Raw genomic sequence first — 13,953 nt, 5'->3', positions numbered from 1 at the left:
ATTTCTACTATACACAGTGGTACACAGTACACAGTAAAAATGAGACAACGTTTCTCCAGAACCCTGGTGCTACACTAAACAACAAACAACAAAACAACATTAAGCTAAAACACAAGTTACATAAAGTGCATCGAGTGCAACCTAGTGCAAACAGTGCAGACAGACAGTGCAGACAGACGACACAAGACAAGACACAAAACCCTATATAGCGCCGACCAGTAAACCTACTGTATACTAGATTATACAGTACTGTACAAGAAAACTGTAAAAACTATACAATGTTTTTACAGTTATTCTGTAAAAACAAATGTTATTCATAAGTAGGTGTGAGCAGAACTGCTGTGCTACAACCTTTTCTAAAATTTTGGATATAAAGGGGAGATTTGATATTGGTCTGTAGTTGGACAACTGACATGGGTCAAGGTCAGGTTTCTTAATAAGGGGGTGGATAACTGCCAGTTTGAAAGATTTTGGTACATAACCAGTGCTAATGGAAGAGTTTATTATTTTTAAAACAGGTTCAATTACCTCTGGAGCTATCTGTTTAAAGAAACTTGTAGGCAAGGGATCGAGAATGCAGGTTGATGATTTTGATGAGGAGATTAATGAAATTAAGTCATTCTCATGAATAGGAGTGAAGCTTTGTAGTTAATTGTCTGTTATAATGACACTGCTGTCTACAGGGTTACTTGTAAAATAATTTGGATTTATATTAACCGCCTGGATTTCTTGCCTGATGTTTTCAATTTTATTATTAAAAAAGTTCATGAAATCATTACTACCTATTGATGGTGTGCATGTGAGTGCAGTGCTTTTATTCCCTGTTAATTTTGCTACCGTGCTGAATAAAAATCTAGGATTATGCTTGTTATTTTCTATGAGGGTGGAGAAATATGCTGATCTGGCAGCACTAAGAGATTTTCTATAATTTAGAGGCTCTCCTTCCATGCTATTTGAAATACTGTTAATTTTGTTTGACGCCATTTACGTTCTAATTTTCGAGTGGTCTGTTTTAAGGTGTGTGTATGATCATTATACCACTGTGCTAATTTTTCTCCCTGATCATTTTGGTCTTAAGGGAGCTACATCATCTAGAGTGTAACGTAACGTTGTTTCTAGATGTTCAGTGTCCCAGTCGAGCTCTGCGGGGTCTGACGGAGATCTATTTAATATCGTAATTTCTGGAAGATTATTGATAAAACATGCTGCTGTAGCTGACGTGAAAGTACGCTTAACACGGTAACGTGGTGAGGTAGAAATGCAATGACTGAGGCAGATTTTAAAAGAGATGAGATAATGGTCTGAAATAGCTTCAGACTGTGGAATTATGACTAAGTTTTTTATTTTTAATCCAAATGTTAACAACAAGTCGAGAGTGTGTCACCACTATGAGTGGGTCCTATAACATTCTGATTAATTCCAACTGACTCTAGAATGGACACAACTGCTGCTCTTAAGGAGTCTTCCTGATTATCAAAATGAATATTAAAGTCTCCAACAATTAATGCTTTGTGTAAAGAAGTAGCTAAATTTGTGATGAAATCTGCAAATTCTATTAGAAAATCAGAGTCGGGCCCCTGGGGGTCTATAAATAATAATTAGTGGAATTAACTGACTGGACCTGCTTTCTGACACTGAATATTTTATGTTGGTGTAAAGAACTTCAAATGTTTTACATTTGTGTTTATTCTTTTGTGTGACGTTTAGATTATTATTATAGATAGCTGCGACTCCACCTCCTCTGCCATTTAGACGGGGTTGGTGTATGTAACTATACCCAGGAGGACTCGTTTCATTTAATGCTACATATTCATTCGGTTTAATCCATGTTTCTGTTAAACACATTATATTGATCTCTTGTAAGTAGGAACAGAACTGGGCAGCGACAATCTTTTCTAAAATCTTAGACATAAATGGGAGATTTGAAATGGGTCTGTAATTTGATAGTGTGTTTGGATCCAAATGAGGTTTCTTAATGAGGGGCTTAATAACTGCTAACTTGAGGGATTTAGGGACGTGACCTAACGATAGTGAGTGATAGTGATTTATGGGTTTAGTGAGAAATTGAGATAAATCAGGCAGGTTATTTATGAATCTGTTCTTAGTAGTCGGAATAACAGTCCTACCAGGTCGATAGCGTGGTGAAACACGGCTAATCTGCTCTACCGGTAGTGTGTACAGTATGAGGTAATTGTCTGTGATGTCATCACTCTGAGGTAAAATATCTATATCAGTGACATCATTAGTTTAACCCCAAAAGAGTTTAATAAGTCCACAAATAATAATCCTAGAGCATCGTTTACATCATCTACATGCATGGGCGTAAATCCGGGGGACGGAGGGGACATAACCCTAACCATAACCCTACCCAGGTGTGTGGCTGTGGCTCAATTAACGTTCAACTCCATTAACTAGGGGATTTTATTTACTTTAAATAAAGCGATTCTCTTTAATGTAGTTGATGCAGACTCATTCATAAATTAGTTGCGGCAAAAATGCTGATTACCGATGTAATTTTCCATGAATCTGCTCTAGTAGCGATTAAAATATGACTTATCTAGTGAATGTTAGCTTGTTTACAATAGCTTGTAGCATAGTGCACTGCAGCTAACACTGCAACTAATGTACTAGTGCACTGCAGCTAACACTGCAACTAATGTACTAGTGCACTGCAGCTAACACTGCAACTAATGTACTAGTGCACTGCAGCTAACACGCCAAAGCCGTTTCCTAAATTTCCTAAATGAGCACTGTGCTACGTCCGAACTGACCCCACTGTATTTCTATAATCAATTTCTATTCTGTTCTTTTAAGTGTCTTAATTAATTTTAAATAAAATTTGTAACTTTTTTTTAATTCCTTGTTTTGCTTTGTCAGTGAACCTGAGAAAAACTTTATAAATAACCATAATGACGCAGTCTCCATGCTACAATAATAATGATAAAAGCAAAGTTTTTCACTGTGGGGACACTGTGTCTTTATAAGTACAATTTGACTGTATTATTTGTGTCCCCCTTCAAAATTTGCTCATAAGAAATTTTATATTTATTGTCCCCCCCTACTGTTAAATGAAATTTACGCCCATGGAACATGAATATTAAAATCTCCTACAAGCAGCGCTTTATCAAAATTGATCAAGAGGTAAAGGTAAAGGTAAAGTTCTGACTGTAATCACGCTGGTAACTGAACCTCACATCATATATTAATACAGAAGAATTTTAATTGTTGTTCTCTAATGAATGTATCCAGACTGAAGATCCACCATGAAGAACACAAGCAGAGAAAAGATGATGATGAAAAGATGCTGACTCCCTCTGTCTCATCCACGTTAACCCCAGACTTCTTACTGCCTTCTGCCTGCTCATTGTGAGCTTCAGAAACTAGTCTACATCTGTGGTGTGTGAGAGACAGGAAATGATACACCAGTGGATTGAAAAAGCTGTGTACAAAAAGTAAAAAACTGATACCAGAAAAATTCACTTAAGTACAGTAACAAAGTTTTTGTACTTCACTACTTCCCTCCTCTGCAGAGCATATTACAACATCAGACACTGTCGAGGGTGTATATCATTAGCTCCTATGTGGAAATACTTCACGGGTGCTTTACTGGGGAGAGCAAACCTGTTGGACACTAGGTCCAGATGAGGGAGTGCACTAGGTCTAGGTTAGTGTACATTAGATGTGAGTAAGTGTGAATCAGGTAAAGGTGTGAGTAAGAGTGCATTAAGTGCATTAGGTGTTGGTGAGTGTACATTAGATGTGGGTGAGAATGTGGGTGAGCGTCAGAGCCACCAGCCACGCCTCCTTTCTGCACTCAGCATACTCGCTCAGCCTCTTCCTCCACTAATCACCCACACCTGTATCCAATCTACATTCCCCTTTATAAGGCCTCTGTTCCCACTCGCTCGCCATCCGATCTACAGGTTAAACTGCAGATCATCACTGGACTACCTATGCGCGGCAGTCCACCTGGTCGCCAGTGTTCGCGTCTCTGGAAGTATCTGCTCCGTGAACTAAGGCTAATAAAGTGTATTGACTTTACTACCGGTTTCAGACTCTTGATCCGTGTGTGACAGTGAGAGTGCATTAGGTGTGGATGAGAATGTGGGTGAGTGTGGATTAGGTGTGGGTAAGAATGTGGGTGAGAGTGCATTAGGTGTGGGTGAGAATGTAGGTAAGTGTGCGTTGGGTGTGGGAGAAAATGTGGGTGATGGTGCATTAGGTGTGAGTAAGAATGTAGGTAAGTGTGGGTGAGAATATGGGCTAACTTGAGGGATTTAGGAACATGACCTAACGATAGTGAGGAGTTAATAATATTCAGAAGAGGCTCACCAGCTGTATATAACACTTCCTTCAGTAGATGAGTTGGAATGGGATCTAACTGACATGTTGTTGATTTAGCTTTGGTAATAACATCATACAGGTCTTCCTGTCCTGTACATGTAAAACAGTGTAGCTGTGGAGTTGTAGGCGAGATAATGTCAGGAGATGCTTTCAGAGGTTGGACCACCACAATTGTTTTTCTAATGTTATCTATTTTTTCAGTGAAGAATTAGGTGTGGGTGAGAATGTAGGTAAGTGTGCGTTAGGTGTGGGTGAGAATGTAGGTAAGTGCATTAGGTGTGGGTGAGAATGTAGGTAAGTGTGCATTAGGTGGGTGAGAATGTAGGTAAGTGTGCATTAGGTGTGGGTGAGAATGTAGGTAAGTGTGTTAGGTTTGGGTGAGAATGTAGGTAAGTGTGCATTAGGTGTGGGTAAGAGTGCATTAGGTGTGGGTGAGAGTCGTTAGGTGTGGGTGAGAATGTGGGTGAGAGTGCGTTAGGTGTGGGTAAGAATGTGGGTGAGGTGCATTAGGTGTGGTGAGAATGTAGGTAAGTGTGCATTAGGTGTGGGTGAGAGTGCATTAGGTGTGGGTAAGAATGTAGGTAAGTGTGGGTGAGAGTGCATTAGGTGGGTGAGAATGTAGGTAAGTGTGCTAGGTGTGGGTGAGTGCATTAGGTGTGGGTGAGAATGTGGGTGAGAGTGCGTTAGGTGTGGGTGAGAATGTAGGTAAGTGTGCATTAGGTGTGGGTGAGAATGTGGGTGAGAGTGTATTAGGTGTGGGTGAGAATGTAGGTAAGTGTGCGTAGGTGTGGGTGAGAATGTAGGTAAGTGTGCGTTAGGTAAGTGTGCGTTGGGTGTGGGTGAGAGTGCATTAGGTGTGGGTGAGAATGTAGGTAAGTGTGCGTTAGGTGGGTGAGAATGTAGGTAAGTGTGCTGCTAGGTGTGGGTGAGAATGTAGGTAAGTGTGCATTAGGTGTGGGTGAGAATGTAGGTAAGTGTGGGTGAGAGTGCGTTAGGTGTGGGTGAGAATGTAGGTAAGTGTGCGTTAGGGTTGGGTGAGAGTGCATTAGGTGTGGGTGAGAATGTAGGTAAGTGTTCCGTTAGGTGTGGGTGAGAATGTAGGTAAGTGTGCGTAGGTGTGGGTGAGAGTGCATTAGGTGTGGGTGAGAATGTAGGTAAGTGTGCGTTAGGTGTGGGTGAGAATGTAGGTAAGTGTGCGTTAGAAGTGGGTGAGAGTGTGTTAGGTGTGGGTGAGAATGTAGGTAAGTGTCGTTAGGGTTGGGTGAGAGTGCATTAGGTATGGGTCAGAATGTAGGTAAGTGTGCTGCTAGGTGTGGGTGAGAATGTAGGTAAGTGTGGGTGAGAGTGCATTAGGTGTGGGTGAGAATGTAGGTAAGTGTGCTGCTAGGTGTGGGTGAGAATGTAGGTAAGTGTGCGTTAGAAGTGGGTGAGAGTGTGTTAGGTGGGTGAGAATGTAGGTAAGTGTGCGTTAGGTGTGGGTGAGAGTGTTAGGTGTGGGTGAGAATGTAGGTAAGTGTGCATTAGGTGTGAGTAAGAATGTAGGTAAGTGTGCGTTGGGTGTGGGTGAGAATGTAGGTAAGTGCGTTAGGTGTGGGTGAGAATGTAGGTAAGTGTGCGTTAGGTGTGGGTGAGAATGTAGGTAAGTGTGCGTTAGATGTGGGTGAGAGTGTTAGGTGTGGGTGAGAATGTAGGTAAGTGTGTGTTAGGTGTGGGTGAGAATGTAGGTAAGTGTGCATTAGGTGTGGGTGAGAATGTAGGTAAGTGTGCGTTAGGGTTGGGTGAGAATGTGGGTGAGAATGTAGGTAAGTGCGTTAGGTGTGGTGAGAATGTAGGTAAGTGTGTTAGGTGTGGGTGAGAATGTAGGTAAGTGTGCGTTAGATGTGGGTGAGAGTCTGTTAGGTGTGGGTGAGAATGTAGGTAAGTGTGTGTTAGGTGTGGGTGAGAATGTAGGTAAGTGTGTTAGGTGTGGGTGAGAATGTAGGTAAGTGTGCGTTAGGTGTGGGTGAGAATGTAGGTAAGTGTGCGTTAGGTGTGGGTGAGAATGTAGGTAAGTGTGTGTTAGGTGTGGGTGAGAATGTGGGTGAGAATGTAGGTAAGTGTGTTAGGTGTGGGTGAGAATGTAGGTAAGTGTGTTAGGTGTGGGTGAGAATGTAGGTAAGTGTGCGTTAGGTGTGGGTGAGAATGTAGGTAAGTGTGCGTTAGGGTTGGGTGAGAATGTAGGTAAGTGTGTTAGGTGTGGGTGAGAATGTAGGTAAGTGTGCGTTAGATGTGGGTGAGAGTGTGTTAGGTGTGGGTGAGAATGTAGGTAAGTGTGCGTTAGGTGTGGGTGAGTGTGGATTAGGTGTGGGTAAGAATGTGGGTGAGTGTGGATTAGATGTGTTAATGTGTGCACTAAGTGTCACTGAGTGTCTATTAGGTGTGGGTGTGTGCGCACTAGGTGTGGATAAGAGTGTGGGTAAGAGTGCATTAGGTGTGGGTGAGTGAGTTTTCCCAATTTTTCAGCTCTGCCCAAACTTAAAAATGACTTCCTAAGTCTGAAGGACGCAAGAGGACAACATCAGATTTTACTGCTTTTAATTCTGGACAGTAGTAGTGGTGGTGGTAGTGGTGGTGGTACAGAAGCTGTAGTAGTTGTAATAATTTGTAGGAGTAGCAGTAATAAATAGGTTGATAACCTTTAAAAATGAATATAACCAAACAACAAACAAAATATGCATTAATAAATATAAATAAATAAATAAATACATTATTTTAATTATTATTTCATTTCTGAATTAAACATCAAAATTAACATCACACTTTACACTCATAAACTCACATAATTATACATTACTGAAGCTTTACAATTGCAAAGTTGATGTTTTACTTTCAACTTAAGTAATTCAAGTTAATACAAGTGGCATCTTCAGGCTTACATTTGAGCTAAATGGGTGAGAATCCTTATTTATTCATGAGAAGCTTTCTCCAGACATTTCTACCTCCATGTGCTCTCAGAGGTGCACCATTATATTGTTTCCCCTGGAAACACACCTCCCACTTGACCGCCTGGTGCATGAACCCAAGGAGGTCACACCAATCTTCATAGCGTCTGACATCCCTATGAAAGATTGTAGCAGGGATTTTAGGTGACAGTTTCTTTCAGTTGAAACTGGATAGCTGGGGTACATTCTCACGTTTACATCCCTTACAATATTCTTGTTATCAGTGTTGACGCTGACAACTCTGGCGAGCCTACAGTGACCTCTTAATGCACTCTGGTCAGCTAGCCAGGCGATGTCTCCTACAGCCACGTTCTGCTGTTTTGTGTGCCACTTACTCCTTACAAATAGATTAGGTCCAGCCAGTTAACTCCATTTCCTCCAGAATCAGTTGACCTTGGCTTGGATAACCTTTTGTAGGAATAGCCTTAAAATTCAAAGCTTCCCAGATCTCTTCTAGGTCCAGTACTTCAGAGCAGAAGAGAATTTGGGCTGATGTAATCCATACAGTCTTCCCTGCTCGGAGTCCTGGCATCTATGGGTCTTTCAATTGCAAGGTTGGGGGCTATACATAGAAATGTTTGTAATTCACATCCATGTAAAGATTCCATCTCCTCCCATGTTATGCAAGGCCCGCTTTACCAATCGAACAGCTGCTTCTGCAGGTCCATTCCTGTGGGGTGAGTCTGCAGGATAGATTTTCCAACTCCATTCTGTTCCAAATTTGGAAACCTTATTTTCGAGTTTTGACTTCTGCACCTGGTCCAGGAACAGGCAAAGCTCTTTCAAGGCAGGTCTGGATCCCACAAAGGTTTTTCCAGCGTCAGACCACAGCTTTCTTGGATGCCCTCTCAATGCTGTGAATCTTTGATAGGTCAAGAGGAAGCTTTTGCTTGACTGTTTGCTGACAACGTCCGTACGCATAGCTCTGTAGGCCATACAGCAAAAGACAATTCCCCATACATTAAGCCTTACTTTTTTCTTTACCTTATCCTTCACTTCATACGGTCCAAATAAATCCACTGTTGTGTATTCAAATGGCCTTGCAGGTGTTATCCGTTCTGGTGGCAGGTCACTCATAATCTGCTGACACTTTCTTGCCTTTGCTTTCCTGCATACTACACAGTGGTCAACGGCTCTTTTTGCTATTTTTTGGCCTTTTATTATCCAAGCTTTCTTCCTCAACTGCAAAAGAATACCTGCTATTTCTTCATGGTTCACACTGTGGGCTTCTTGAGCTAGAAGAGTGGATATCCATGCTTCATATGATAGAATGGGTACTGCCGTCTTTTCTTAAACAAAGATTTGAAACCTTCCTCCACAAACTAAGTGTCCTGTGTCTTCATCTTTAAACACTGCAAGTCTGTTGAGAGTGGTGTCTTGAAATGTTTTTCCCTCTTGAGTTGCAATTACGAGATCTCTCAATGCATTTCCACATTCTCCAACAGTAAAAGCAGCATGATTGATTTTGGACTTCACATTTCCTGTTGAAGAAATTTCCTTACATTTTTGCTCACTTGAGGTTAAATTCCTTTTCAGTGCAATCTTCCATTTCATTACAGCTCTCCATATCCAGGCAATGACTCTTACCAACGTTGTCAGGCTGCTGAATTTCCTAAACTCAATAAGCTTTGCTACTCCAGAGCTAGCTCTTCGGACACTGGTCTCAGGTTCTTTTCCGTCAGACTTACTTTGAAGTGGATCATTCTGTCCCTTTTCTTGCTCACCTTTTGTTGGAGCCTTTAGCACTGCTTTGAAAATGTTCTGGTAGTTTGTGCTCTCATCAATGCTGCAGAAAAGGACTTTCTTTGGAGCTTGTTAATGCTGTCTTTAGTATATGCAGCAATTTCTTTAGCTGATTTTTTCGCCCACACCTCTACAGGTTGCTTTAGAAATTCTGGTCCATTCTGCCATAAATAATCTTCTTAAAGGTCTTTTTCCCCTTGTTAAAATGTCAGCCACGTTTAGGTCTCCAGGGATCCACCACTAGTCATCAATAGACCCGGCTTGTTGAATCTCCCCAATTCTGTTCGCAAAGAAGATCTGGTAACCGTAACTCTCTTTTTGGATTGCTCCTAACACAGTTTGGCTATCCAGTAGATGGAACTATTGATCAATCTTCATCTGACTGTGCTTTTGTATGTCTTTACATTTATCATCTTCACCATGACATACCAAACAGCTCTTGCATGCACCCAGCTTTTCCACAGCAGTCAACTTTTCATCAGGCTTCAGTTCTTTGAACCGTTTACAGAAGAATATTTTCTCCCTGTGTTTTTTATCTCCACAGACAACACATCTGCCTTTCCTTGTGGATCGCATGGAAGCATACTTCTTTTCCATGCAATTATTTTTCTTCTCTGGCTTTTCACTAATGCAGTGTGCATTAGAAGTGGGTGAGAATGTGTGTATGAGTGCATTAGGTGTGGGTGAGAACGTGAGTGAGAGTGCATAAGGTGTGGGTGAGAACGTGGGTGAGTGGGCATTAGGTGTGGGTGAGAACGTGGGTGAGAGTGCATTAGGTGTGGGTGAGAACGTGGGTGGTGGGCATTAGGTGTGGGTGAGAATGTGGGTGAGTGGGCATTAGGTGTGGGTGAGAAGTTTGTGAGTGGGCATTAGGTGTGGGTGAGAACGTGGTGAGAGTGCATTAGGTGTGGGTGAGAACGTGGGTGAGTGGGCATTAGGTGTGGGTAAGAACGTGGGAGAGTGGGCATTAGGTGTGGGTGAGAACGTGGGTGAGTGGGCATTAGGTGTGGGTGAGAAGTGTATGAGTGGGCATTAGGTGTGGGTGAGAATGTGGATAAGAGTGCATTAGGTGTGGGTGAGAACGTGGGTGAGTGGGCATTAGGTGTGGGTGAGCGTGGGTGAGAGTGCATTAGGTGTTGGTGAGAATGTGGGTGAGTGGGCATTAGGTGTGGGTGAGAAGTTTGTGAGTGGGCATTAGATGTGGATGAGAATGTGGATAAGAGTGCATTAGGTGTGGGTGTGAACGTGGGTCAGTGGGCATTTGGTGTGGGTGAGCGTGGGTGAGAGTGCATTAGGTGTGGGTGAGAACGTGGGTGGTGGGCATTAGGTGTGGGTGAGAACATGGGTGAGTGGGCATTAGGTGTGGGTAAGAACGTGGGAGAGTGGGCATTAGGTGTGGGTGAGAACGTGGGTGAGTGGGCATTAGGTGTGGGTAAGAACGTGGGAGAGTGGGCATTAGGTGTGGGTGAGAACGGGTGAGTGGGCATTAGGTGTGGGTGAGAAGTGTATGAGTGGGCATTAGGTGTGGGTGAGAATGTGGATAAGAGTGCATTAGGTGTGGGTGAGAATGTGGGTGAGTGGGCATTAGGTGTGGTGAGAAGTGTATGAGTGGGCATTAGGTGTGGGTGAGAATGTGGATAAGAGTGCATTAGGTGTGGGTGAGAACGTGGGTGAGTGGGCATTAGGTGTGGGTGAGAACGGGTGAGAGTGCATTAGGTGTTGGTGAGAATGTGGGTGAGTGGGCATTAGGTGTGGGTGAGAAGTTTGTGAGTGGGCATTAGATGTGGATGAGAATGTGGATAAGAGTGCATTAGGTGTGGGTGTGAACGTGGGTCAGTGGGCATTTGGTGTGGGTGAGAACGTGGTGAGAGTGCATTAGGTGTGGTGAGAACGTGGGTGGTGGGCATTAGGTGTGGGTGAGAACATGGGTGAGTGGGCATTAGGTGTGGGTAAGAATGTGGGAGAGTGGGCATTAGGTGTGGGTGAGAACGTGAGTGGGCATTAGGTGTGGGTAAGAACGTGGGAGAGTGGGCATTAGGTGTGGGTGAGAACGGGTGAGTGGGCATTAGGTGTGGGTGAGAAGTGTATGAGTGGGCATTAGGTGTGGGTGAGAATGTGGATAAGAGTGCATTAGGTGTGGGTGAGAATGTGGGTGAGTGGGCATTAGGTGTGGGTGAGAAGTGTATGAGTGGGCATTAGGTGTGGGTGAGAATGTGGATAAGAGTGCATTAGGTGTGGGTGAGAACGTGGTGAGAGTGCATTAGGTGTGGGTGAGAACGTGGGTGAGAGTGCATTAGGTGTGGTTGAGAAGTGTGTGAGTGGCCATTAGGTGTGGGTGAGAATGTGGATAAGAGTGCATTAGGTGTGGGTGAGAATGTGGTTCAGTGGGCATTTGGTGTGTCTCGCTAAAAAGATTCGTCTTTTATCTGCACCTACACTGGGAGAATCGATTTGTAACTTAACAGGAAGCCAGTGTAGGGATGAGAAGATTGGGGTTATATGGTGATATTTTCTCCACCTTGTGAGAACTCTGGCTGCTGCATTCTGAACTAACTGAAGCTTGTTTATTAATGTTGCAGGACATCCACCTAGTAATGCATTACAATAGTCCAGTCTGGAGGTCATGAACACATGGACGAGCTTCTCTACATCAGATATAGAGAACATGTTTCTTATCTTAGAAATATTTCTAAGGTGGAAGAAGCTGTTTTTGTAACTTGGTTGATGTGATTTTTAAAAGATAAATTGCTCTAAAATAACTCCCAGATCTTTTACTGTTCAACTAGTGGTTACAGAACATCCGTCTAAATGCAGGTTGAGATGCTGGAGCTTCTGTGTACTGGTTTTTGGGCCGATGAGCAAAATCTCCGTCTTATCAGAATTTAAAAGTAGAAAGTTATGAGTCATCCAGTCCTTTAATTCTTTAACACACTCAGTTATCAGAGTCAGTTAAGCGTATCGCCTGGTTTTGATGAGATTTACAGTTGAGTAAAAAAAAAAAATAAAAATAATAATAATAATAATAATAAAAAAATATATATATATATATATATATATATATATATATATATATATATATATATATATATATATATATATATATATCAGGTGTGTGAGAATGTGTGTTTGTGTGTGTATAAATATCGTGTAAATGTATGTACACTGGAGATCAAAATTAGAGAACAATTTATAAACAATTGAACATTTTTGAAATAATGTGATCTTCACTGCTCAACAGTTGAAGGAGTTTTTGTCGTGTCTATACCATGCTACCAGAACACCTTTTCCACAAAATAACTAAGGCATTTAAAAAAAATAATTTGCAGAAAACACACTGATCAAAATTAGAGAACTGTAGCATGGAAAAAGATTACGACAAAATTCTCTGAAGGTTACAACAGTCAGCAATTAGTAGGAAGTGTCCAGGCCTCTGCTCTGAATGACTTCAGCACATCTGCAGCCACAGGACAGCACTAGTCTCTCACACTGCTCTGGTGGGATTTTGGTCCACTCTTCTTCCAGTCTCCTCCACAGTTCAGTGACTGTAGTGGGTTTCTTGGCCATAACTTTGTCACCAAGGATTTTCCAGAGGTTCTCTATTGGGTTGAGATCAGGACTCTGGGCAGGCCATGTCATTATTTCAATGTTTTCAGTTTCAAGGAACTGCTTTACCCGTTTTGCTGTGTGACATGGAGCGTTGTCCTGCATGAACACTGCGGGCTGATTGGGTGATGAACGCAGGGAAGGAACCATATGTTGTTGAAGAAGGTTCTGATAAACATTTGCATTTACTCTGCCATGTAGCTGTATAAGAGGCCCAACTCCTGCTGCAGAAAACATGCCCCAAACCATGACACTTCCTCCTCCACTTTTCACTGACTTCTTTACACACTTTGGGTTCAGTCTTTCTCCAGTTTGTCGCCGAACATAATGTTTCCCATCGGACCCAAATAAATTAAACTTGCTCTTAAACGTCGAGACACTGTATGACGAGACAGATCCTTACCCTGTTCAGCGCTGAACTGGTGAGCAATTCCAGCTGCAGTGTGGAAACGAGTGCCCATGGAGATCCTCCGCAGTATCCTGTCCTCTCTTGTATTTGTATTCTGTGGACGACCAGCCTTCTTGGTGGACTTGAATGAGTTTGTGATGTTGTAAAGATTCAATATTCTTGAAATCACAGTTTTGGAACGACGAACTTGTCTTGCTATGGCTGATAGGGTCATCCCTTTGGCCTTCATCTGGACAACCTGCTGCCGGAGGCTTTCAGTCACTTTAGAACAGCCCACCATCTTGCAGAGTCAGTGACACTGGAAGTTAGGCTGCCAGTTAAATAGGGGTTTACAGATAATCAAGGAAATTAGCACCAGGTACAGATTAACACCAATAACTGGGAGGAATCTAAAAGAGTTCTCTAATTTTGATCAGTGTGTTTTCTGCTAAATAATGTTTTTTTTTTTAAAATGCCTTAGTTATTTTGTGGAAAAGGTGTTCTGGTAGCATGGTATAGACACGACAAAAACTCCTTCAACTGTTGAGCAGTGAAGATCACATTATTTCAGAATTGTTCAATTGTTTATAAATTGTTCTCTAATGTTGATCTCCAGTGTACATTATTATACAGTATAATGAGTGTGTATGTATTACACTTTAACAGTAAGTGAGAGAAACACACTATTATGGACCGCCTGATTGGACAGCAGATGAAAGGGGCGGGGTTTCCTGTAGGGGGCGTATGAATCCAACGTGGCACGTTTGAGTAGAGACGCTTCTGTTCATCTCTGACTTTCTACAGTTTCTTTTACTCTCCGTTTGGTTACAGGCGAGAAACACAACTTCCGGTAGAGTTAGCGCGTGCAGTGTGTATATGTGTGGTGCTTTAAAA

At 42.4% G+C, this 13,953-nt stretch overlaps 1 protein-coding gene across 1 annotated transcript in view; it reads left to right on the top strand.

The window, feature by feature from the left end:
* The first annotated feature begins 13,800 nt into the window (after positions 1-13,800).
* slc6a16b (solute carrier family 6 member 16b) overlaps positions 13,801-13,953 on the top strand; it is a 27,972-nt gene continuing 27,819 nt past the window's right edge. Inside the window, exon 1 of the mRNA XM_046847436.1 lies at positions 13,801-13,953. This exon is cut by the window's right edge and continues 76 nt beyond it. The gene's annotated coding sequence lies outside the window, so the exon portion shown is untranslated.

The sequence above is a fragment of the Silurus meridionalis genome, chromosome 4, assembly GCF_014805685.1.
Source record: "Silurus meridionalis isolate SWU-2019-XX chromosome 4, ASM1480568v1, whole genome shotgun sequence".
In the NCBI taxonomy this organism is placed as follows: Eukaryota; Metazoa; Chordata; class Actinopteri; order Siluriformes; family Siluridae; genus Silurus; species Silurus meridionalis.
The sequence above is the reverse complement of the archived record's forward strand: the minus strand, read 5'-3'. Positions and strand labels throughout refer to the sequence as shown.